At 46.9% G+C, this 23,800-nt stretch overlaps 1 pseudogene across 1 annotated transcript in view; it reads right to left on the bottom strand.

Moving 5' to 3' along the window:
* Positions 1–23,800, bottom strand: part of LOC143792897 (piwi-like protein 1) — a 107,111-nt pseudogene that overhangs the window by 61,588 nt on the left and 21,723 nt on the right. The window contains exons 5-8 of the transcript XR_013219991.1: positions 11,758–11,969; positions 11,418–11,539; positions 7,484–7,564; positions 6,781–6,978 (exon numbers count right to left, since the gene is read on the bottom strand). The product of XR_013219991.1 is annotated as a piwi-like protein 1 (transcript). The remainder of the gene's footprint in view (positions 1–6,780; positions 6,979–7,483; positions 7,565–11,417; positions 11,540–11,757; positions 11,970–23,800) is intronic.

Here is a 23,800-nt window from a genome sequence, read left to right as displayed (position 1 = left end):
GTCTAAAGTATGGAATTTTTGTTCTTCAGGAGTAGAGGGGTCTTTAAAGAAAGTAGGAAGATGTATCTCCTGTGACCTGTGGAACTTCCCTGCTACCTTAGGAAGGTATAGGGGGTCCGGTTTTAGGATTAGTCTGTCATGAAATGTGAGAAGGTAAGGTTGATCTATCGACAAGGCCTGAATGTCGCTGACTCTTCTAGCCGATGTTAAGGCTACTAAGAAGGCTGTTTTTAACGACAAGTGTTTTAACGATGCTGTGTCTATAGGCTCAAACGGAGATTCTGTTAGAGAGTCTAAGACTAGATTTAGATCCCACGGAGCTACTCTAGGTATGTGGACAGGAGTAACTCGTTCACAGGCCGTGATGAAGCGGGATACCCATTTATTACCAGCAATATTATGGCCATAGAGGGCACCCAGAGCGGACACCTGGACCTTTAGTGTGTTAACTGACAGACCTAACTCTTTCCCTTTCTGTAGAAATTCTAGTATAGATTTTATTGGGACTTCAGAGGGGTTTGAACTAGTATGGAACTGAAGAAACTTCTTCCATACTTTGGTGTAAATTTTTGTTGTAGATGGTTTCCTGCTAAGCAGGAGTGTATCAATTAGGCCTTTTGAAAACCCCCTGGAATTTAATATCTGCCTTTCAAATTCCAGGCCGTCAGGTGGAGGCTGTCCACCTGAGGGTGGAAGAAAGGTCCCTGGGAGAGAAGGTTTGGGATTGAGGGAAGGACCCAAGGATCCGTCACCGACATCGACCGCAGGCACGAGAACCATGGTCTCTTGGGCCAGAATGGCGCTATTAGTATTATCCTGGCCTGCTCTTCCCTGATTTTCCGTATTACTTGTGGAAGCAGAATTATCGGAGGGAAAGCATACGCCAGCTTGAATTGCCAGGGTGTTTGAAGAGCATCTAGAATGTCCGGGTGATCTGCACGGGACCGAGATGCGAATTTGTGGACTTGTTTGTTTTGTTTTGTAGCGAACAGGTCTATTTGGGGTTTGCCCCATAACAATGTTATCTTGTGGAAAATGTGAGGATTGAGACACCATTCTCCTTGATGAAGAGTGTGTCGACTTAGGAAGTCCGCTTGTTGATTGTCCTCTCCTTTGATGTGGACTGCCGAGAGGGACAACAGATGCTTTTCGGCCAGGATTAAGGTACTGTTTGCGGAAGACATTAGAGCGTCTGATCTTGTGCCGCCTTGTTTGTTTAAATACGCCACTGTCGTAGTGTTGTCTGAACAGATTCGGACGTGGCTTCCTCGTAGCTGTGGGAGAAATTGACGCAGTGCATAGTTTACCGCATTCAATTCTTTTAGGTTTGATGAATATAAATCCTCATTCTTATCCCAGGTTCCCTGGCAGAATCTATCTCCCATGTGTGCGCCCCACCCGTGGGGACTAGCGTCCGTAGTTATCGTGTGGGATGGTGATATTACCCAAGGGACACCCCCCGCTAGGTTGTCTTTATTTAGCCACCATTCTAAGGAGGATAAGACTTTGTCGGATAAAGTTATTTTTGATTCAAGGTGCCCCAGAAATTTCCTCTGTTCCCGAAGTATCTGATGTTGTAATGTTCGGGTATGAAGTTGTGCCCACTGAACGGCTGGAGTACAGGAGGAGAGGGATCCTAGCAAGGACATTCCTGCTCTCAGGGACATTTGAGGTTTGTGAATGGCCGCCATAACTTTACCCTCTATAAGAGATATTTTTTCTTGGGGAAGTAGACATTTTTGCTTTATGGAATCTAGATTAAATCCCAAAAATGTTTGAAGAGAAAGTGGGAGGAGTCTGGATTTTTTATAGTTGACGATCCAGCCCAGGCTTTCTAAGGACGAGACAGTGTCAGCTAATCGTTCCGCACACTGAAGGGACGAATTCCCTACAACTAAAAAATCATCTAAGTAGGGAATGATTAATGTGTCTCTTTGGCGAAGGTAGGCCATTACTTCTAACATTACCTTCGTGAAGATCCTGGGTGCCGTGGAGAGACCGAAGGGCATGGCTGTATACTGGAAATGATGAATCTCCCCCTCAAGAGTTACTGCCACTCTTAAGTATTTTTGATACCTACTATGGATAGGGAGATGGTAGTAGGCATCTTTTAAATCAATGCCGCCCATTCTACAATTTGGAAAAAGGAGCTTAATGGCCGATCTAATAGACTCCATTTTAAACGTATAATTTTTAATAAATGTATTGAGTTTTTTAAGATTTATAATTGTTCGAAAAGAACCATCGGGTTTAGGGATTAAAAATAACGGAGAGTAGAACCCTTTACCCTCTTGTCCCTTTGGCACCCGAACTAAAACATTTTTAACTATAAGACTTCTAATTTCCAGTTCAAGGGCCTTCTGTTGCACTGGTGAGGAAAGGGCTGTTAAAATAAAGGAATCATGGGGAATTTGGAGGAATTCTATTTTCATTCCTTCCTTAATAATATTTAGCACCCAGGAACTTGACGTGATTTTTCGCCATTGGGGAAAGAAAAATTTTAACCTGCCCCCTACTGGGGTGTCTGGTGTTTCAGAATTTGTTGTCTCTACGGAAGGGGGGGCCTTTGAACATAGTGCCACCCTGTTTTCCCTCTCTTGTGGCCCATCGTGACGGTCTTTCATTTTGTGTTCTTTTCCCGAACGGCCTCTTCCTAAAGGTCTTCCTATAGAAAGGAATTGAGGGGTCAGGGAAGGCTTTTTTCCTCTCTTTTGCTTTTTTGAGGATCTCGTCTAATGCTTTCCCAAACAAAAACTCACCCTCACACGGAATAGCGCAGATCTTAGCCTTTGACTGCGTATCCCCCTTCCAGCTCTTCATCCATAACGCACGTCTGGCATTATTAATTAGACCGGCTGACCTTGCTGCGAGGCGAAGGGAGTCAGCTGAAGCATCGGCCATGAATGCTGCTGCACCTCTAATTAGTGGTATCGCATCCCGCAATTTTTGTCTGGAGACCCCCTGTTCGATTTGTTGATCCAGCTGATCAATCCACACAAGCATGGATCTAGCTGTACACGTGCTGGCAATTGATGGCTTAAATATGCCCGTGGAAGCCTCCCATGATCGTTTCAGTGACGACTCTGCCTTCCGATCTAGAGGATCAGAAAGTAGGCCCGCATCCTCGACTGGTAGGGCTGACTGTTTTGAGGTGGAGGCGACTGCAGCGTCCACCTTAGGGATTTTAGTCCATGAAATTAACTCCTCATCATTAAAGGGGTACTTCCTTTTGGAGGCTGACGGGAGGAAACCTCTCTGGTCCTGTTTCTCCCACTCCCTCTTTATCAGAGCCTTAACCGCAGGAATTACTGGGAATGCTCTTCTCTTCCTCTCCGCCAACCCTGCAAACATGATGTCTTGTGCAGTTTGGTCGTCTTTTGTATCCTCACAACCTATAGTATTCCTGATGGACTTTACTAGGTTGTCCACCCCATCAAGGGGAAAACAAGCTCGACCCTCAATGTCGGAATGTGTTGAGGAAGAGGATGACGCCTGCGAGGAGTCTGAGTGGATAACGCCTTCCTCCTCGGACTCAGAGCTAGATACAGCCTTTTCTTTCCCGGATCTTTTAGGGGGGGTACTGGCTTGTGAGATGGCCTGTAGTTCCTCTCTAATTATGGCCCGTATATCTGTGACCGACATAGATGGACTCTGCATTGTTTCCGTCATACACTGATTGCAGAGTTTTTTGGGGTGGGAATCTGGGAGAGGCTCGTCACATAACGCACATTGCTTGTGCTTAGATTTCTGTCTCCTTTTGGCCTGGGAGAAGAAGACATTTGTGGAAAAGGGTGTCAGCTTTATAGGCAGAGGGGAAATCACACTCACCCAGTGAAGCTGTACGGTACCGAAATAGGAGGCTGCGACTTTCTGGATCTTGAATCCTTGGTCTCACTCCTGTGGCTGGCATCTGAGGACTTTCTGCTGGCTGGCTCACCTGCTGGGTCCACAGTCTTGCCTGGGGACGACATGTTGCATCGCCTGTGCGTTTGCAACTTCCCCTCTTTTATAGGCCAGATCCGGTCAGTAACTTTTTTTTTTTTTTTTTTTCTGCAGTGCACTGCGCATGCGCGAAACCGCGCTTTTCCCCACCGCTGTGTGAGTGACCCGGAAGTGTCCTCTACCTCCGGGTCACTCTGGGGATTCTTACACCGCTCCTGCGCATGTGCGGCCGCCATTATCCCGGCCTGCGCTATGGAGCGGTGTACCGGCTGCCGCTGCAGCTGTGCCGCAGATCCCGGACCCTTTACCTGTGGTCCGCGTCTGGAGCCTCTCAAGGCCGCACCTCTGCAGCGTTGTTCCGTGGAATCGGCGTCGTCTCCCCCGGACTCAGCCATCCCACATGCCGGCCAGACGAGGGGGGAGCCGTCTAACGGAATCTCCCCCGACGCTGCATCTGGACTGCATCCCCTGCCGTTCCCGCAGAGACCGCACAGGCGGATGCTCCTAGCCCAGGTAAGATCTTCTGTAGACTTCAGAGATCCTGTCCCCTGGGAACAGGAAACCTAAACTGAGGAGGAGAGGGGGACCGCCCCCTTTTATGTCTCTGTAGGTTTCCTGTTCCTTGGGGCGGATCCCTATCTCTCCAGTGGGTGCTGTCATGGCGAAGGGTAAAAACTCGATTTTGTATCCGGAGGACACGAGCTCTCTGACCCACTGGTCGTGAACGACCGAGAGCCAATTCTGACGGAACAAAAGAAGGCGTCCGCCTACTCTGTCTGTGTCCGTCGGACACGCCAACGAGTCATTGTGTGGAAGGTTTAAGGGATGTGGACGGCTTAGGGGCAGACGGTCTCGGTTTCCAGGAACGGTTTGGTCTGTATGAGACCTGGGATGTTCTGTTGTCCCGTCGTCCCGAACCAGGGGAAGAGGAGGACCAACCGGAGTTGTTACGAAAGGACCGGAATCGAAACTGCTGTTGATTCCTAAAAGGCCGGGCCGGTTTTTGCTGGGGAAGAAATTTACTCTTCCCTCCGGTAGCGTCAGAAATTATTTGGTCTAGTTTCTCCCCGAATAAATGACCCGCTTGGTAAGGTAGAGAAGTCAGCGACTTCTTAGAAGCAAAATCTGCTCGCCAATCGCGGAGCCATAAGGCCCTCCTGATGGAATTGGCGTTTGCCGCTGCTTGCGCTGCGCAATTCGCCGCATCTATGGAAGCGTTAACCACGAAATCTCCGGCCTGAGCTATCTGGCTAGCTAGTCTGGCCGCCTCTGGGGGAAGAGTACTGCCGTGGACGGAAGAGGTTAACACATCTGCCCAGGCCACCATAGCCTTAGCTACCCAGGTAGCTACAAAGGATGGAAGAAGAGCTGCTCCTGAGACTTCAAAGACTGAGCGAGCCAAATAATCAATTTGACGGTCAGAGGGATTTTTGACTGATGAACCATCTGACAGGGATAAGACCGTTTTGGATGCGAGTCGCGGTACGGCCGGATCCACAGAAGGAGAGAAAAGCAACTCCTTGACCAGATCCTTAGAGAAAGGATATTTAGCTTCCGTGGCTTTCTGAGCCGTGAAGCGCTTCTCAGGGTGCTCCCTGTGTTTTTGGATAAGGTTCTGAAACTCAGGGTGATTAGCAAATATCTTTTGGACGCGTTTAGTCCTTTTAAAAGATACGACGTGTTCCTGAGAGGAAGCAGATTCGTCGTCCACCATTAACGTTTTGTTGACTGCCTCAATAAGGGAGTCAAGGGTCTCCTGACTAACAGAGGAGTCTTGGGTTAAAGATTCCTCCGACTCATATACCGAGTCCCGTACGCTGCGACCCTCAGGGGAGGGAGAGCGAGAAGATCTTTGAAGGAGAGGAAAAATTAAACACAAATGAAAACTGCTCATCATTAAGCGTCAATTACATAAATTTGGTTCCAAAAGTGAAGGAACAGAATGTACCCAGGTGATCCGTTTCCTTCTAGAGGCGCCGGTGCCCACAGAGCGGCCGAGTACGAGGCACATGGCGGCTCTTAGGCTTCTTTCACACTTCCGTTTTTACAATCTGAACAGGATCCGTCAAAATGTTGAAATGACGGATCCTGTGCAGATTGTATATAACGGGTGCACTGGGCCTGTTTTTCCTGACTGACCCGTCGAAGCTATGTGCACTTGTTGTGTATGAGTCTTCGCAGCGGTTTTCCGCTGCAAAAAACGCATACACAAAACCTAGGTTAAAAATTATTAAAAGTAATAATAATAATAATAATAAAAAAAAAAAATAAATAAAATAATAAAAAAAAAAAAATCGCAATACTCTTTACCTTCCGGCATCCCGCGCAGCGTTACGGATGCTCGTGATGCTCCCGGCAGCTGGCGTTCCCAATAATGCCTTGCGTGCAATGACCTCTACATAGGCAGCATCAATAGTAAAAAGAGAGAGAGAGCGAGAAAGAGAATTTCCCTGACTGGAAATTCTTCCACGCATGCTCAGTTTTCAAAAGACGGCACAGTCGCTGGATTCCTGCTTTTCACAGTCAGTGACGGATCCTGCACCCATAGGCTTTCATTATAGCCAACGCCGGACAGTGCAGGACCTGTCACTGAGCGATATTCCGACGTGCAGAAAAAACGTTCCTCTGAATGTTTTCTCCGCTCGACGGACAGCGATTTTCCGACGGATCCAGTGCACGACGGATGAAACGGATGGCCATCCATTACAATTTGTCACTAATACAAGTCTATGGGAAAAAACAGGATCCAGTAGAAAAATTAGCTGGATCCTGTTTTTTTTTCAAAAATCAACGGATTTCAACAGGAGAGAAAAGACGGAAGTGTGAAAGAGGCCTTACTTGGTGAGGACGATCTGTCCGATCAGCTCCTTGCAGCAGGCGTCCTGGAACCTCTGAGGGCCACACGATGAGTACAGGCTGCTCATGATGTCGTGCACAGTCTCGTTCCTGAGGACTTTATGGCTGACATCAATGCTCAACATGATGCTGGACTCATACTGGAGGATGGAGGTGGAAAACCCCGGCCAGATGGAGAGTCTGATGGGAGAGAAGACAGGACGGAGGGTGAAGATGGAGGAGAAAAGTAACAGCATCAGTGTGTACAGACACCTACAGGCAACAGCAGGGAGCCAGCAAACAGCAGAAGGATTCTGTGCCTACATACATTACTTATCCTCCAGAGCTGCACTCTCTATTCTGCTGGTGCAGTCACCGTGTACATACATTACATTACTGATCCTGAGTTACATCCTGTATTATATTCCAGAGCTGCACTCACTATTCTGCTGGTGCAGTCACTGTGTACATACATTACATTACTGATCCTGAGTTACATCCTGTATTATACTCCAGAGCTGCACTCACTATTCTGCTGGTGCAGTCACTGTGTACATACATTACATTACTGATCCAGAGTTACATCCTGTATTATACTCCAGAGCTGCACTCACTATTCTGCTGGTGCAGTCCCTGTGTACATACATTACATGCTCCCATGAGTACAGCATGGTCAGTCCCATGTAAACCCTGCTCTGCTGGTTACCGGTGGGCTCGGACTTCGGTGGCGTCGCTCGGGTTGTAGTAGTTGCGTCCTATCTGCTTCATGTCCATGATCTTCAGGAGTCTGGGGGGAGAGAACAGGCGCTGTCAGCTCTGCAGGTGGAGGACGTGTGTGATCCCAGCAGTGGGCGAGGGGATGTGGGATCCACTGGAAGATGTGACTGAGGTTTTATCATTTTGGGGAACAGACAACAAATAATTCAGGGTTTTTCTTCTTTTTGCTTTACAAAGTGTAACGCAGGAAATGAATCACTTTAGATTTTCACAGATCAGACTTTCCTGGATGTGGCGATAACAAATAGGATTTTTTTAGTGTTCATCATTAATGATGGGAAAGGCGGTCAGATCAGAAGATTAGAGATTTTATGTTTTTTATATGTAGATTTCTATTGTGGCTTTGTGTTTAATATTCTTCATCCGAGACCAGAACTTGTCAGTATTGCCGTATAGAGCAAACGTCACGGCCTCCTATAAAGCCCAGAGGTGCGGACACGGCGTCTAGTGCCACCCTGCAGCCGTGTCACGGAGGGGCCGCTCTGCACCTGGAGGCCCCCCAGTCAGGAATGTGCAGCTCAAATGCAGGTCAGCGATTGTCTGCAGCATGTACGGTGTTAAACAGCGATCAGAGCAGAACGTTTTTAATGATACCACTTTTGTGCAGATATGTTCTTTTGATCGCCCGTTTTTGCATTTTAATGCAATGTCACGGCGACCAAAAAAATGTAATTCTGGCGTTTCAAATTTTTTTCCTCGCTACGCCGTTTAGCGATCAGGTTAATGCTTTTTATTTTTATTCATAGATTGGTCGATTATGAACGCGGCGATACCAAATATGTGTAGGTTTGATTTTTTTTTTTTATTGTTTTATTTTGGATGGGGCGAAAGGGGGGTACCAAATATGTGTAGGTTTGATTTTTTTTTTTTATTGTTTTATTTTGGATGGGGCGAAAGGGGGGTGATTTAAACTTTTATTATTTTTAAAAACATTTTTTTTTTTTTTTTACTTTTGCCATGCTTCAATAGCCTAGAAGCTGGCACCACTCGATCACCTCTGCTACATAGCAGCGATCATCAGATCTCTCCTATGTAGCTGAATTCCAGGCTTGCTATGAGCGCTGACCACAGGGGGGCACTCACAGCAGGCCGGCATCAGTAACCATAGAGGTCTCCAAGATCTCTATGGTTACTATGCAGAAGCATCGCTGACCCCCGATCATGTGACGGGGACGGCGATGAGCGCATTTCCGGCCGCGCGGCCGGAAGCGGTAGTTAAATGCCGCTGTCACAGCGGCATTTAACAGGTTAATAGCGGCGGGTGAATCGCGATTTCACCCGCCGCTATTGCGCGCACATGTCAGCTGTACAAAACAGCTGACATGTCCCGGCTTTGATGCGGGCTCAGCGCCAGAGCCCACATCAAAGCAGGGGACCAGACATGCGCCGTACTAGTACGGGGCACGTCGGGAAGGGGTTAAAGGGGTATTCCCATCTCCAAGATCCTACACCAATATGGAGCAGAAGAAAAAATTATTATTAACCCTTTTCTGACCTCGGACAGGATAGTACGTCTGAGGTCAGATCCCCGGCTTTGATGCAGGGCTCCGGCGCTGAGCCCACCTCAAAGCCGCGACATGTCAGCTGTTTTGAACAGCTGACATGTGCGCGCAATAGCGGCGAGTGGAATAACAATTCACCCGCCACTATTAACTAGTTAAATGCCGCTGTCAAACGCTGACAGCGGCATTTAACTACCGCTTCCAGCTGCGCGTCCAGAAATGCGCTCATCGCCGACCCCGTCACATGATCGGGGGTCAGCGATGCGTCGGCATAGCAACCAGAGGTCTCCTTGAGACCTCTATGGTAACTGATGCTGGCTTGCTGTGAGCGCCCCCCTGTGGTCGGCGCTCATAGCAAGCCTGGAATTCAGCTACATAGGAGCGATCTGATGATCGCTGATATATAGCAGAGCCGATCGTGTTGTGCCTGCTTCTAGCCTCCCATGGAGACTATTGAAGCATGGCAAAAGTAAAAAAAAAAAAAAGTTTTAAAAAAAAATGAAATAATAATAATAAAAAAAATAAATAATATATTAAAGTTTAAGGCTACGTTCACATTTGCGTTGTGCGCCGCAGCGTCGCCGCATGCATCATGCGCCCCTATATTTAACATGGGGGCGCATGGACATGCGTCGCACTTGCGTTTTGCGCCGCATGCGTCACTGCGGCGCACGCGTCCGGGCTCAGAGGACGCAGCAAGTTGCATTTTTGCTGCGTCCAAAATCAATGAAAAAAAGGACGCATGCGGCGCAAAACGCAGCGTTGTGCATGCGTTTTTGTTTGCGTTGTGCATTGCGGCGCCGACGCAAATGTGAACGTAGCCTAAATCACCCCCTTTCGCCCCATTCAAAATAAAACAAAAATAAAATCAAACCTACACATATTTGGTATCTCCGCGTTTAGAATCGCCCGATCAATAAATCAATAAAAAAAAGCATTAACCTGATCGCTAAACGGCGTAGCAAGAAAAAAAATTTGAAACGCCAAAATTACTTTCTTTTGGTCGCAGCAATATTGCATTAAAATGCAATAACAGGCGATCAAAAGAACGTATCTGCACCAAAATGGCATCACTAAAAACGTCAGCTCGGTGCGCAAAAAATAAGCCCTCACCCGACCCCAGATCATGAAAAATGGAGATGCTACAGATATCGGAAAATGGTGCAATTTTTGGGGTTTTTTTTTTTTTTTAGCAAAGTGTGGAATTTTTTTTTCACCCAGACACGTTTGGTGTCTATGAACTCATAATGACCTGGAGAATCATAATGGCAGGGCAGTTTTAGCATTTAGTGAAGCTAAATATTTGCAGTTATTTGCAATTTCACCGCAGTTGGAATTTTTTTTCCCATATTCTAGTACACGTCATGGTAAAACCAATGGTATCATTCAAAAGTACAACTTATCCCGCAAAAAATAAGCCCTCATATGTCCATATTGATGGAAAAATTAAAAAATAAAAAAAGTTATGGCTCTGAGAAGGAGGGGAGCGAAAAACGAGCACGGAAAAACGGAAAACCCCAAAGTCATGAAGGGGTTAACAGCGAATACCTCCAATTAGATATGTAGTGTAGTTCTTCTGATTCACCGTGTTGCTCATGTGCAGGGCATTAAGCTTAGGTATCCATGGTTTCAACCACTAACAACTGTCACTATATAAGTGGTCATAACCATGGAAACCTAAGCTTACTGCCAAGCACTGCACATGGGGTAAGCAACACAGCAAATTAGAAGAACTGTACTACATTTGTAATTGGAGATATTTGCTAATTTTATTATTACACCTACTACATATTGGGATAAAATCTTGGAGATGGGAAGACCCCTTTAAAAGGGGTTGTCGAGGATTAGAAGAACATGGCTGCTTTCTTTCATCCCCAAACATGAAGTGTGCGTGGTAACGCAGCTCCAGTCACTTCAATGGAGTTGGCGTGCAATACGACCCATGGTCAGGAGTGGCGCTGTTCCTGAAATAAAGCAGACATGTTTTTCTAACCCTGGACAACCCTTTAACAGTATTATAAATGGAGCGTGAAAGGTGGGGGCCTGGTTTAAGATTTTCCATTGGGGCCAAGGAGCCTAAAGTTTCAGTCTTGCAGGAGAGCCTCCAGATACAGGACAGTTTGCTGATCGGTTCACACCATTACTGTAAAAGGAACACTCCCAAATTATCATGTTACCCCCTCGTCTGACTGCTGGAGAGGAGGTCCAGCATGAACACCTCGGCTCCATTCAAAACGGGTTCTGCAGCGTCCAAATTTGGGATGGTGTGAGGTCCCAATGGTCGGGGAAAGGGGGAGTAACCTAAAATTTTGGGATTAACCCTTTAAAGCCGATAATTTTACAGTCCTACATCACTCTGACCTTCGGAAAATGATGTTGTAGAAATGGAAGCAGGTGGGCGAGGTCGGTGGAAGCTCGTTGGTCAGGGTGATTGTTATCCGCACGTTCTCTCCATTTCGAGTTTGGCTGAACACCTCGGTGACCTTCAAAAACAAACAAAAAAAAATCCAAAACCATCAAATGCAATCACCGTTACGTCAACTACCAGAGAGGAGTGAAAGGACAGATATTGGTGATCAGAAAGGTCATCAATGTCAGATCAAACATGGTCCCAAGTGACCCACGAGGCCTTGTCTGGTTACACGCGGCACCTCCATCACTGCCCTCCATCGATGACCCGCTGTCCTTGGAACAACTTTACCTTATTCAGTCTTTTTGGTAAAAACAACACAGTTCCATCAAACGCCCGGGCCTTCCCGATGGTTTCTTCGTGCTGGTACAGGAGGGCATACCGCAAACGCTTGGACTCCATGGCGGGGTTGAAGTCAACGTGATACTGGTACAGGGCCCACTGTGGTCGGGACACCAGCTTGATGTGGTTGGTCACAAGAGAAATGAGGGTTCCAGAGGAGCCTGCCGATATTAGGGGAGATGGTTATATTTTACCCATTTGAACCAGTCACGGAAGACGTGATCAGGCTCTTCTCGCCCTACTACTTGCAACAGTGACCCTATTCCCTCATCTCCTCCAGTCCCTTTCCCTGGCTGTCACCACTCACCTAACAAAAATATTCAACCCTCCCTCTCTCCCGGTATCTTTCCCTCCTCATTTACACACGCCAGTATACTTCCATTACCTAAAAAAAACATCCATTGACAAACTGTGCTACCAACTATAGACCTGTCCCTAATCTCCCTTCATCTCTAAACTCCTGGAACGCCTGGTCCACTCCCGTGCAATCCGCTATCTCTCAGATCACTCTTCTGGACCCTCTACAATGCGGCTTCCTCTCTATACACTCTACTGAAAAGTCTCTAATGATCTACTAACAGCTAAATCTAATGGTCTCTGCTCCCTGCCGATCTCCTGGATCTCTCTGCAGCATGTGACTGTGGATCATCAGCTCCTCCTCACTATGCTCCGCTCTATCGGGCTCAAGGACACCGTTCTCTCCTGGTTCTCCTCCCATCTCTGACCGCTCCGTCACTATCTTTTGCTGGCTCCTTCTCCTCCTCCTTTCATCTTCCCCTTACTGTTGGGGTTCCTCAAGGATCAGTCCTAGGCTAGTTCTCATTGTACACCACCCCTATTGGACAATCACGCCTGCATTATTACATAACACCAGTGATTGTCTTTCACTATCTCCAACATCATGTCCTCCCTCTATCTGAAACTAAACCTGTCAAAAACAGAACCCCTTGCGTTTCCTCCATCTGCGAACCTACCTATGCCCGACATTGCCATTTCCGTGTGTGGTTCTGTCAAGGTGAAAATGTATTTTCTTATATACCTTTGTATTTTTATATATATATTTATACTCTTTTTGTACTTTTATATCATATACTGTGAAACAATAAGTTTTTCCTATCTGCTAGCTAATGCAAATGTAATTGTATTAAAGATGGCCGCTAGTGTTCATTCTTCATTTTAGTCCAGCGTCCGAAGAGTTAACTTTAATTTCTTCAGAAACGAAAGTTAAGGAATGAGAAGAAAAGGAGGATCCACCAGAAGACGTCAGAACAAATCAGAAAGACTGAATGCTAGCTTAAACCCCGCCTAATGCACGCCTTCCCCTAACACTCAATATAGTATTGTGTATCTTAGAATAAAGCCAGTTGGTGTGACCTGCAGACATGTGTGGATGCACGGGGCATTAACTAAGTTTGAACCAGCTACCTGTCTGATTTATTCTTATCCGGTACCAGATGCCCTGCACACATATTAATTTGGAATGACTGGTGAAGGAAGGGTATATTGTCGTTTTACGACCCCGACAATTTTGGCGCGATCAACGTGGGGCGTGGCCAGCGATCCGAGACCCCCTGGACCCATGCCTGGATGTCTGTGGATGATACCCGTAGTGGCTGACCTCGAGGACTGATCACCCTCTTCACACGGTAAGTGGCGATCATATACACTGTATGTGTCACACTTGCTAGTGTCTCAGCCGTTATTGGTTTGTCTGTGGTCTCCTTGGGTCTGGGGAGTGACCGATCGAGTGGTGAGATCGAATGCGATCCTGTGCCACGCTCTGAACCAGCAACTGAGAGACGTCGCATCCTGTGCGATCTCTGTACACCACACCTTCTCCACCAGTCATTGTACTCCGTTCAACCACCCTGCCCGTGACTATTGTCTAGTAGTGAAGTGGAGTGAAAGATTGAGCTACTTGTAGAGTGTGGGGCGGCTTAGAGAAAGGGACAGGAGACGCAGCCTCTGTGATATTGTGCAGGCAGGTAAATAAGGCGTTCCGTGAGGGGACCACCTGTCTAGTTAGGTAACCTAAGACGTTCCGTGAGGGGACCACCTATATTTTTGTGGAGGGGTCTCATTAGGAGGCTGCCTCCCGACTGTTTGGGATATCGTGGCAGGATAGTCTGTTAATCACTGTGTTCAGGTTAGGGACAGGAAACATTGAGCGCGAGGCTCTTTTCCTAGTACGTCGAACGTGAGGCTCCGTACTGTGGAACACAGTGTTGAAGATCGCTGCCAGTGGTTTTACTGCAGAAAATCATAGTATCCTGGGAGCCAAGCTGCGTATCTTAAAGTAGAAGTCCGTACCCCACAAGTTAGATGAGGATGTCGTGGAAGTCAAGACAATGGTCACGGGAGGGCAAGAGACAGTCAAGAAGCTTATCTGCGAGTTGCAGCGAGGCTTAAAGAACAAAGGATGAAAATAGGTTGATGGAGAGGAAGGATCAGATAATATAGAACCCGTATTTGGTTATAAAATGCCTTTGAACTGTGATCTTACAGATTGTAAAATGGCCGCCGTGCCACTGATGATGAAAATGCAGTCCCAGTCAGCGCCCTGTAATGGCGGCGGAAAGAGATCTCCAGAAGCGTAGGTGTGTCCTGTTTGTGTTGTGCAGAATCCAACCTGGGTGGAGACCTGCCTTGTGTGTGCGTATGTGCCATCCTTGGGGCTCCGCCCAGACCACGGAGGATTATAGGAAAGTATTGTTGAAATTAAGTCTGGAAACTGCTGCAGTTTGTGACTGTAGAAGATACGGAGCTTTGTATCAGTGTTGCGTAGTGTACTAGATGGGAGGGGCTGTGTGAGCCGCTGCGCGACCCGTTTGCAATTTTTCCCCTCGGCGCTGCGGGCTAGAGGGATGGGGGGGGGGGTGCAGGCCATGTATTGCATTCCAAAGTTTTCTCTGTCCTTGGTTTAGTAAAGACAAGGGTTAAATCACTAGCTGTAATCATTCTTGCTCGCTCACTAGCCCCCACCTTTGCAGTTGCGAGGTCAGTGTTTCTTATCTCTATGTAATAGATCTCAGTTTCTGCCTCCTATTGTACATGCAAGTCCAGCTTCACACTCCAATACGCCTTTAACCCTGTATAGGAATCTAACTCCCTCCAAGCTTCATCATGTCAATTCTCAGATCAAGAGCTTGTTTTAATTAGAGTAGATGACAGACCCAATAAATATACTTTTATAAAACCTATCCCTGTGGGACCTTTCCCTGAAGTTACTGTTCAGTTCGTAATCTTTTCTATATGTTCGGTAAATTTACTGGGGGCAGATTTATTATTACAGTTCTGCTCCAGGATATAATTCCAAGATGATGGTCCTGATAGACCCAGATTCTCCCCCAATAATGCCTGTAGAACCAGTAAAAGTGTTTCTCAAACCTGGTGCCCCTTTTTCTAAAGTCCATCAATACCCTTTGAAATATGATCAGGAGCAGTATCTCAAGGGGTAAATACAAATGTTATTCGATAATGGTGCCCTGATACCCTGTGTTTCCCCATGTAACACGCCCTTGTTTCCTGTTGAGAAAAAAAAAAAAAAGACCCCACCCGGCCAACCCCCTGTGTACCGGCTGGTACAAGATCTACAGACAGTTAATGCAGTTACTGTTCCAGAAACTCCGGTGGTGCCTAAGCCACATACTCTTTTGTCCCAGATATCTCAGGATGCTGCTTGGTTCATAGTTATCGATCTTGCCAATGTCTTCTTCAGCATTCCATTACACCCAGATTGCCAGTTCTGTTTACATTCATTTATCAGGGATGACAATTGACGTGGACAGTTATGCCAAAGGGGGGCCAGTCATAGCCCAAGAGTGTCAGGCCTACCTTGCCACTTATGGCCCCTTGCAACCAGGAGAGACTATGGCCACCCCACACGATGTATATAGTATCCTTAACCAAGTACAACCTGGCCACATGTCCATGGCTGGACAGCTGCGACTTCGGTGTGCTATTCTCATGCCTACTAATGTGACTTTGAAAAGGTGCACTGTCCTGAACCCCGCTACTTTTCTCCTGGTTCCCCTGGATCCAAAGGGGGGAGGAGTAGGTGACATATAGGTGACATGAAAAAAGGACACTCTTTTTCTTTCTAGAATGGATCCAGAGGAACAAGATTAGGTTTCCAAATTACATGATTGTCTAGAATTGATGTCTCAGGAAACGGCTGGTCTCTAGTGTGCCTATTCTAATGCTGATTTTGAGCTTTTTGTAGATGGATCCCGTCACCAAGATGACCAAGGACGCTTCTGTACCAGATATGCTGTGGTCTCAGAACATGAGGTAATCAAGGCAGAGTCAATGCGAGCTCATATGTCTGCACAAGAAGCAGAGCTCAAGGCGCTTACAGAAGCAGAGCAAACTAGCAGAAGGTAAGACTGTAAATATCTACACTGATTCCAGGTATGCTTTTGGCATTACACACGGTTACGGGCCTATCTGGAGAGCCAGGGCCTTCCTGACAGCAAATGGCCACCCCTTTAAACGTGCTGAGGCAGTCCAGCAACTTATGAATGCACTACAGCTTCCCACCCAAGCAGGCATCATAAAGGTAAAGGCACATACAAAGGCACTGGTGGACGGACAAAGGGTAATGCACTGGCAGACCAGGTTGCGAAGAAAGCAGCAAGCACTCCTGTGGCCTCTCAAGTACATCACCTAGACACCCCACCATCTCCACTTGTGTTGAAAGACATCTTAGCCCGGTTACAAGAACAGGCAAGTAAGGAGGAGAAAGATAGGTGGCAAAAGATAGGGGCTTGCTCTGATACCGTCACTGGACTATGGGGGAGGGGTGAAAAGGTCTGCCTACCACAGGTACTGTACCCAATGATGGCACAGGTTCTGCACGAGAATGTGCACCACTCGAAGACGGCCATGTGTGACACCCTACAGAAACAATGGATTGCCCACCGGGTTTTCCACCTGCGCAGAAAGGCAGGTACAGAGCTGCATGATATGTGCCACACATAATCAGGGTAGGACAGTGAAAACCCCATCCAAACACACTCCCCGGCCCTTTACCAAATCCAGAGACTGCAGATTGATTATATTCAGTTGCCTAGGGTAAGGACGTATGAGTATGTGTTGGTCTGCATTGATTTATTTTCAGGTTGGCCAGAAGCCTACCCAGTTGCCAAAGCTACGGCTAAGACAACAGCGAAGAAACTGATGGCTGAGATCATATGCAGGTATGGAGTTCCTGAAGTCATTGAAAGCGATCGGGGTACCCATTTTACTGGAGAGATCATGTCAGAGGTAATGGCAGCACTGGGGGTAAGTCAAGCATTGCATACTCCATACCATCCGCAGAGTAGTGGAAGAGTGGAAAGACTAAATGGAACTCTTAAGCTTAAAATCCAGAAGACAATGGCAGAGACTGGTAAACCATGGACAGAATGCCTTCCTCTAGCTTTGTTTTCAGTAAGATATACCCCAAACAGGAAGACAGGACTGTCACCGTATGAGATTCTGTTTGGCAGGGGCCCCAATCTTGAATGTTTCTTTCCACAACAGTTGCAGCTCAAGTACCAGGACTTGACTAGCTATGTGCAGGCCTTACATGGACACCTTGCCAAAGTGCATTTAACCGTTTTCAGTTCTTTTCCAGACCCAGACAAGGTTCCTGGACACCATCCCTTTGTGCCAGGAGACCTGGTGTATGTGAAAAAGTTTGTGCGCAGAGATTGTCTCCAGCCGAGATTTGAAGGACCTCACACGGTGATCCTGGTCACCCCCCACTGCAGTAAAACTTGAAGGAAAGAGCACCTGGATCCACGCCTCACACTGCAAAAGAGACCGAACCAGTGTTTAATCACAGAAGTGACTGAAGGGAAATGTTGCTGTTGTTTTTGATCCTGGAACTGAGGGCCATCCTCGCCCCTACCTCTTCGGCCCCTATTGCAAAAATAAGAATCCTGGCCCCACTATTCTCTGGGTAAACCTGACAGCCCCGGTGAATATCTGGCGATTTGATTTCTGTGATGTAGTCAAGTGCTCCAAGACTGATGGTAGAGGGAATTATCCAGTTTTATATGTGTGTTACCAGAAATGACAATGATAATTGTTATTATTGGACAGATGCTGCCTGGAATACAGGGGATGATTGGGGATATAAACCTAGCGAAGCCATGTTCCCTAAGGATAGAGCGGGTAGGAGTCTTCGTGAGAGAATGCATCTAACAGCCCTTCTGCAACCACCTAGAGGCTGTAAATGGGGTAAAAGTTGTCACCCCCTCCTCCTGAATCTTGAAAACCCCCAATCTGCTGATCTGCAGACGTTTGTACTAGGAAGGCATTATAATTATGTATTTAGTAGTGGATACTATGGGAATTTAGGCCATATACAGCTCCAGGATATTAGTTTCAGACCAACCAAGGCCCCTGTTACCAGTATACCTAAAACAGGCCCAAGTGAGCGTTTGCAAAGTGTAGTTAATGAAGTGATACCCATTCCAAGTCTCAGTTGGCAAGAGGTTTTCTCCATATAAACACAAACCGCCCCAAGGAAAAACCTATGGTTAGAATGGGTGAGATACAATGTAAAAGTTCAGAATATCTCTGTAGGATGTATTGCTTGTGCTGCTGCGAATACACACCTATACACACATGCATTGCTTTTCCCTGATGACAACACCACTGCCTGTGTCATGAATCTGTTGAAAGGTTTGAAGCCCACTGATTGCCCAGATTATGTCCTACTAATTCATGAGAAACCCAAACTTAAGGTCCCAGGAGAAGTAACCGTATTAGCTGACAATTACACCTGCTATAATTCCCACGACACCACAGGTACACCAGTAGGGATCTTCGAGACAGGTTTCTGCAAAGAGAACAGTTCTCTAGATACTGATTTGCTAATTAAACATACACAATATATGTACACCAAAGATACCTGATGAACCTACCAGAAAGAGGAGAAGTCTCGATCAGCTCCACATGAGTTGTGAAGAAGATCCACTGATATATATTAATGCCATTGGAGTGCCAAAGGGGGGTGCCTGACCAGTTTAAAGCCCAGAACCAGATTTATGCCGGCATTGCTTCTATAATCCCACAGGTGCAGATTAATAAAAATGTTGAATGGATCAAATATATATATATATATTACAGTGAACAAAGATTTGTCAATTATAGCTGTGATGCCTTTAAGGGTATAGTTGAGGATTTGGGCCCTAACACTTGTATGACCCGTGCTGCAACCCGACCTAAGAGTATTACACTGAATCCTGTCCAGACAAGATCACATGTAGTGACATAAGAAGCTGACACAGGATTGTGGTTGGCGGATAGTGGGGACATTAACTTTTAGGAGTAGGCTGACAGTAATCCTTTTGGGAAGGAGCTGTAGACCAGCATGTCATGTCGCCCCCACCACCAGAGAACCAACCACATCAGGTAGGGTAAGACAGATACAGGAGTATTATCCCTGGAGGCCCTCTGACTAGCTAGCTATGCAAAAACAATTGGCTGACCCTGAGAACCAACCTTTCTCATTTTACAAACAAATAATGACAATATGATGGATGTATAAGTGCACCTGGGCAGGCCTAGGTAGTTAGTGAAAGCAACTCCGACTGGCACCTTCCTCAATCAAGAAGTAGACCCACCAGAGTACGATGGTACTGATCCAAGGGAGATCCCTAAGTATGTCCCCCTCAAGAGAGTAGACAGAACCCCCCATTCTCAGATGATGCTAAGAGATTTAGTTTAGGGACAGTGGGAGAACTCCATGTGAGGTTAGTGAAGGGTTCAGCTGCCTGGAGGCCTCTCGCTAGGGGAGAGTTTCTGAGGTGTCTGGATGAAGAAATCCATCTCCCCTTTTCCCATCACATGGACAGTCTCAAAGGATCTTTCTTTAAGGGAAAAACTTAGTGTTTAGGGGGGATTGTCAAGGTGAAAATGTATTTTCTTATATACCTTTGTATTTTTATATATATATTTATATTCTTTTTGTACTTTTATATCATATACTGTGAAACAATAAGTTTTTCCTATCTGCTAGCTAATGCAAATGTAATTGTATTAAAGATGGCCGCTAGTGTTCATTCTTCATTTTAGTCCAGCGTCCGAAGAGTTAACTTTCATTTCTTCAGAAACGAAAGTTAAGGAATGAGAAGAAAAGGAGGATCCACCAGAAGACGTCAGAACAAATCAGAAAGACTGAATGCTAGCTTAAACCCCGCCTAATGCACGCCTTCCCCTAACACTCAATATAGTATTGTGTATCTTAGAATAAAGCCAGTTGGTGTGACCTGCAGACATGTGTGGATGCACGGGGCATTAACTAAGTTTGAACCAGCTACCTGTCTGATTTATTCTTATCCGGTACCAGATGCCCTGCACACATATTAATTTGGAATGACTGGTGAAGGAAGGGTATATTGTCGTTTTACGACCGACAGTTCCACCATTACACTCCCCAGCAACATGCCCGCTGTCTTGGGGTCATAATTGATTCATATCTTTCATTCACCCCCCACATCACTGGCTCGCTCTTGTCATCTACACAAAAACATTTCTAGAATTCGACCTTTTACTTTCAACTCGTATTCATTCTCGTCTGGACTATTGTAACGCTCTACTAATCGGCCTCCCTCTTACTAAACTCTCCCCTCTCCAATCTGTCTTGAATGTAGCAGCCAGGATCATATTCCTCACCAGCCGTTACACCGATGCCTCTACCTTGTGCCAGTCGTTGCACTGGTTACCCATCCGCTACAGAGCTCAATATAACTTATCACTCGCACCCACAAAGCGCTCCATGGCTCAGCACCACCCTACATCTCCTCCCTGGTCTCAGTCCACCACCCTACCCGTGCCCTCCGTTCTGCTAATGACCTGAGGCCAACATCCTCAATAATCAGAACCTCCCACTCCCGTCTCCAAGTCTTCTCACTACCCAGGATAATACGATTAATCCCCAATACCCACAGTTTTAGGCCATGTTCACACAGTGCGTTTTTTACCGCGGAACCGCGGCGGTTTTGCCGCTGCGGTTCCGCAGCTGTTTTCCATGCAGGGTACAGTACACTGTACCCTATGGAAAACAGGACACACTGTGCACATGGTCCGGAAATTTAAAAAAAAAGCCGTGCTGAATAGCTCCCGGAAAAAAGAAGGAGCATGTCAATTCTTCTTCCTGAACCGCAGCGGTTCTGCACCCATAGACCTCCATTGTGAGGTCAAAATCGCAGTAAAACACGCAGATCAAAAATATATCTGCGGGTTTTACTGCGGTTTGTGGTGCAGAACCGCTGCAGCCGGAAGTGCGGGGAAGCCGGCGGAAGTGCGGGGCCGGAAGTGCGTGGGCGGAGAGACATGGAGGCATACCGTCGCATGGGGATCGTGTCGGCCGTTTGATTGATTTGGTGTGTGTGTGTGTGTGTGTGTGTGTGTGTGTGTGTGTGTGTGTGTGTGTGTGTGTGTGTGTGCGCGCGCGTGTCCCCATGCGACGATAGTGCCTCCATTGTGCTAAGTCGCCGTATGGACTACTACTCCCATCCGGTATTAGGATGGGAGAGTTGTCCCTGTGTCCGGCGACTTAGCACAATAGTAAAGTTACACAAAACACCTACACACAATACACATACATGACACACAGTACAGTACATACAACACATAACAGAGTATATACTCACCAACAGCACACTTGTAGGCGAAGCCCTCGATCCTCCAGGAAAAAATCACAAAATAATAAACCAAATCCATACTCCCTGTCCGCAGAATCCATAAAACGAGTGTCCCACGCCGATCGGCTGCTCTCCGGCGATACACTGCCAGGAGCGAAGCTCCTAGCAGTGTATCGGGTGCTGTCCCGGAGCTCAATGACTCCGGCGTCTCGGTTAACAGCAGTACAGCTGCGTTGAACTTTCCCACGCAGCACTGCCGTTAAGCGAGAGAGCCGGGGTCAATGACCGCCGGTAAACTCGCGCATGCGCAGTGACACACCGACAGGAACTATGGCTCCTGTCAGTGTGTTGCTGCATCCGTGGAGAGCAGACATATCTCTGGATGTGTCTGTTCTCCATGGAAAATCTTCGTGGGATACGTGGCACTTAAATACGTGGCACTTAAATACGTGACACGTGTCACTTATACGTGATACGTGTCACTTAAATACGTGACACGTGTCACTTATACGTGATACGTGTCACTGAAATACGTGGCACTGAAATACGTGGCACGTGGCACTGAAATACGTGGCACGTGGCACTGAAATACGTGGCACGTGGCACTGAAATACGTGGCACGTGGCACTGAAATACGTGGCACTGAAATACGTGGCACGTGGCACTTAAATACGTGATACGTGGCACTGAAATACGTGGCACTGAAATACGTGGCACTGAAATACGTGGCACTGAAATACGTGGCACTGAAATACGTGGCACTGAAATACGTGGCACTGAAATACGTGGCACGTGGCACTGAAATACGTGGCACGTGGCACTGAAATACGTGGCACTGAAATACGTGGCACTTAAATACGTGGCACTTAAATAGGTGGCACGTGGCACTTAAATACGTGGCACTTAAATACGTGGCACGTGGCACTTAAATACGTGGCACGTGGCACTTAAATACGTGGCACGTGGCACTTAAATACGTGGCACGTGGCACTTAAATACGTGCCACGTATCACGTGGCACTGAAATACGTGATACGTGGCACTTAGGCTATGTTCACATTTGCGTTGTGCGCCGCAGCGTCGGCGCCGCAACACACAACGCAAAGTAAAACGCAGCAAAACGCATGCACAACGCTGCGTTTTGCGCCGCATGCGTCCTTTTTTCGATTGATTTTGGACGCAGCAAAAATGCAACTTGCTGCGTCCTCTGCGCCCGGATGCGTGCGCTGCAGTGACGCATGCGGCGCAAAACGCGGAGCGCTGTCATTCAAAACACGTCCACTCATTTTGGTGTTTAGTCCCAAAATGGAGGATGGAAGAAGAAAAGGGTTGGACAAGGAAATGACATCATTTCTTTTTTTTTTTTCCCCCCCCACTGCAGTAAACTTTATTTCTGTCAAACACAGACAATCTGCAGACAAAACTGCATCAAAAAACGCACTAAAAAACGCACTAAAAAACGCACCAAAAACGCACCAAAAACGCACCTGCGTTTTCTGCAGAGACCTGCAGTTTCAGTCAGGAAAAAAAAAAGGATGGAAATCCTGAACGTGTGAACATAGCCTGAAGCGTGCCATAAAAGTGCATTTCTTCAGACTGGCCTACCGCCTCAACTCATTTTTTAACTATCACTGTGTTGCCCATTCAACATTTTCTTCATAACCAGGTTCCTCGCATCATGTTCTCACACGCTTTATGCATTTAATAGCCTCTGTGTCTGTACGGTTACATATTCTGGCTGATAACCGGTTCATGCAGCTTAACAAGAACACCCGATTTCTTACACTATGGCTGGTCCGAACAATGAAAGCAATTGTCACCATCCACCTCTCCTGTCTCCCCTATTTCCTCAGACTGTAGCTTGCGAGCAGCAGGGCCCTCTCTCCTCTTGGTGTCTGTTGTTTATGTGACTGTTAGGTTGTAATGTTTATTATCTGTACAATTTCCCCTGTAAAATGTAAAGTGCTGTGGAATATGTTGGGGCTATAGAAAGAAAATATTTTTGCATTTCTCAGTCCATTCAGTTGCTTTCTTAAGACACCTAATCTGGCTGTTCGCACAAATGTCATCATGTGAAGCCTGTTCCTCACCGCTGCTCTAATCTGATTGCAGTGGCGACACCACTTCAATAGCGCACATCACCGCTGCAGTCAATCATGTAGATGGCAGGAGCTGCCGTGCCCAGTGATTGGCTGCAGCAGTGATGTGCGCTTTTGATGTGGTGTCACTGCTACAGCAGAAAAGCAAATAGGAGCAGCGGCAGAGAACAGGCGGAGGACCGGGGTAAGATGAGTACTGCTTGCCTTTTCCTTTCTATCTTTTGGGGCCCCTTTTCCAGTAGTGTAAAAACCCCCG

This window comes from Ranitomeya variabilis, unplaced genomic scaffold, assembly GCF_051348905.1.
Source record: "Ranitomeya variabilis isolate aRanVar5 unplaced genomic scaffold, aRanVar5.hap1 Scaffold_97, whole genome shotgun sequence".
Taxonomy (NCBI): domain Eukaryota; kingdom Metazoa; phylum Chordata; class Amphibia; order Anura; family Dendrobatidae; genus Ranitomeya; species Ranitomeya variabilis.
Note: the sequence above shows the minus strand (reverse complement) of the source record. Positions and strands in the feature narration are given on the sequence as shown.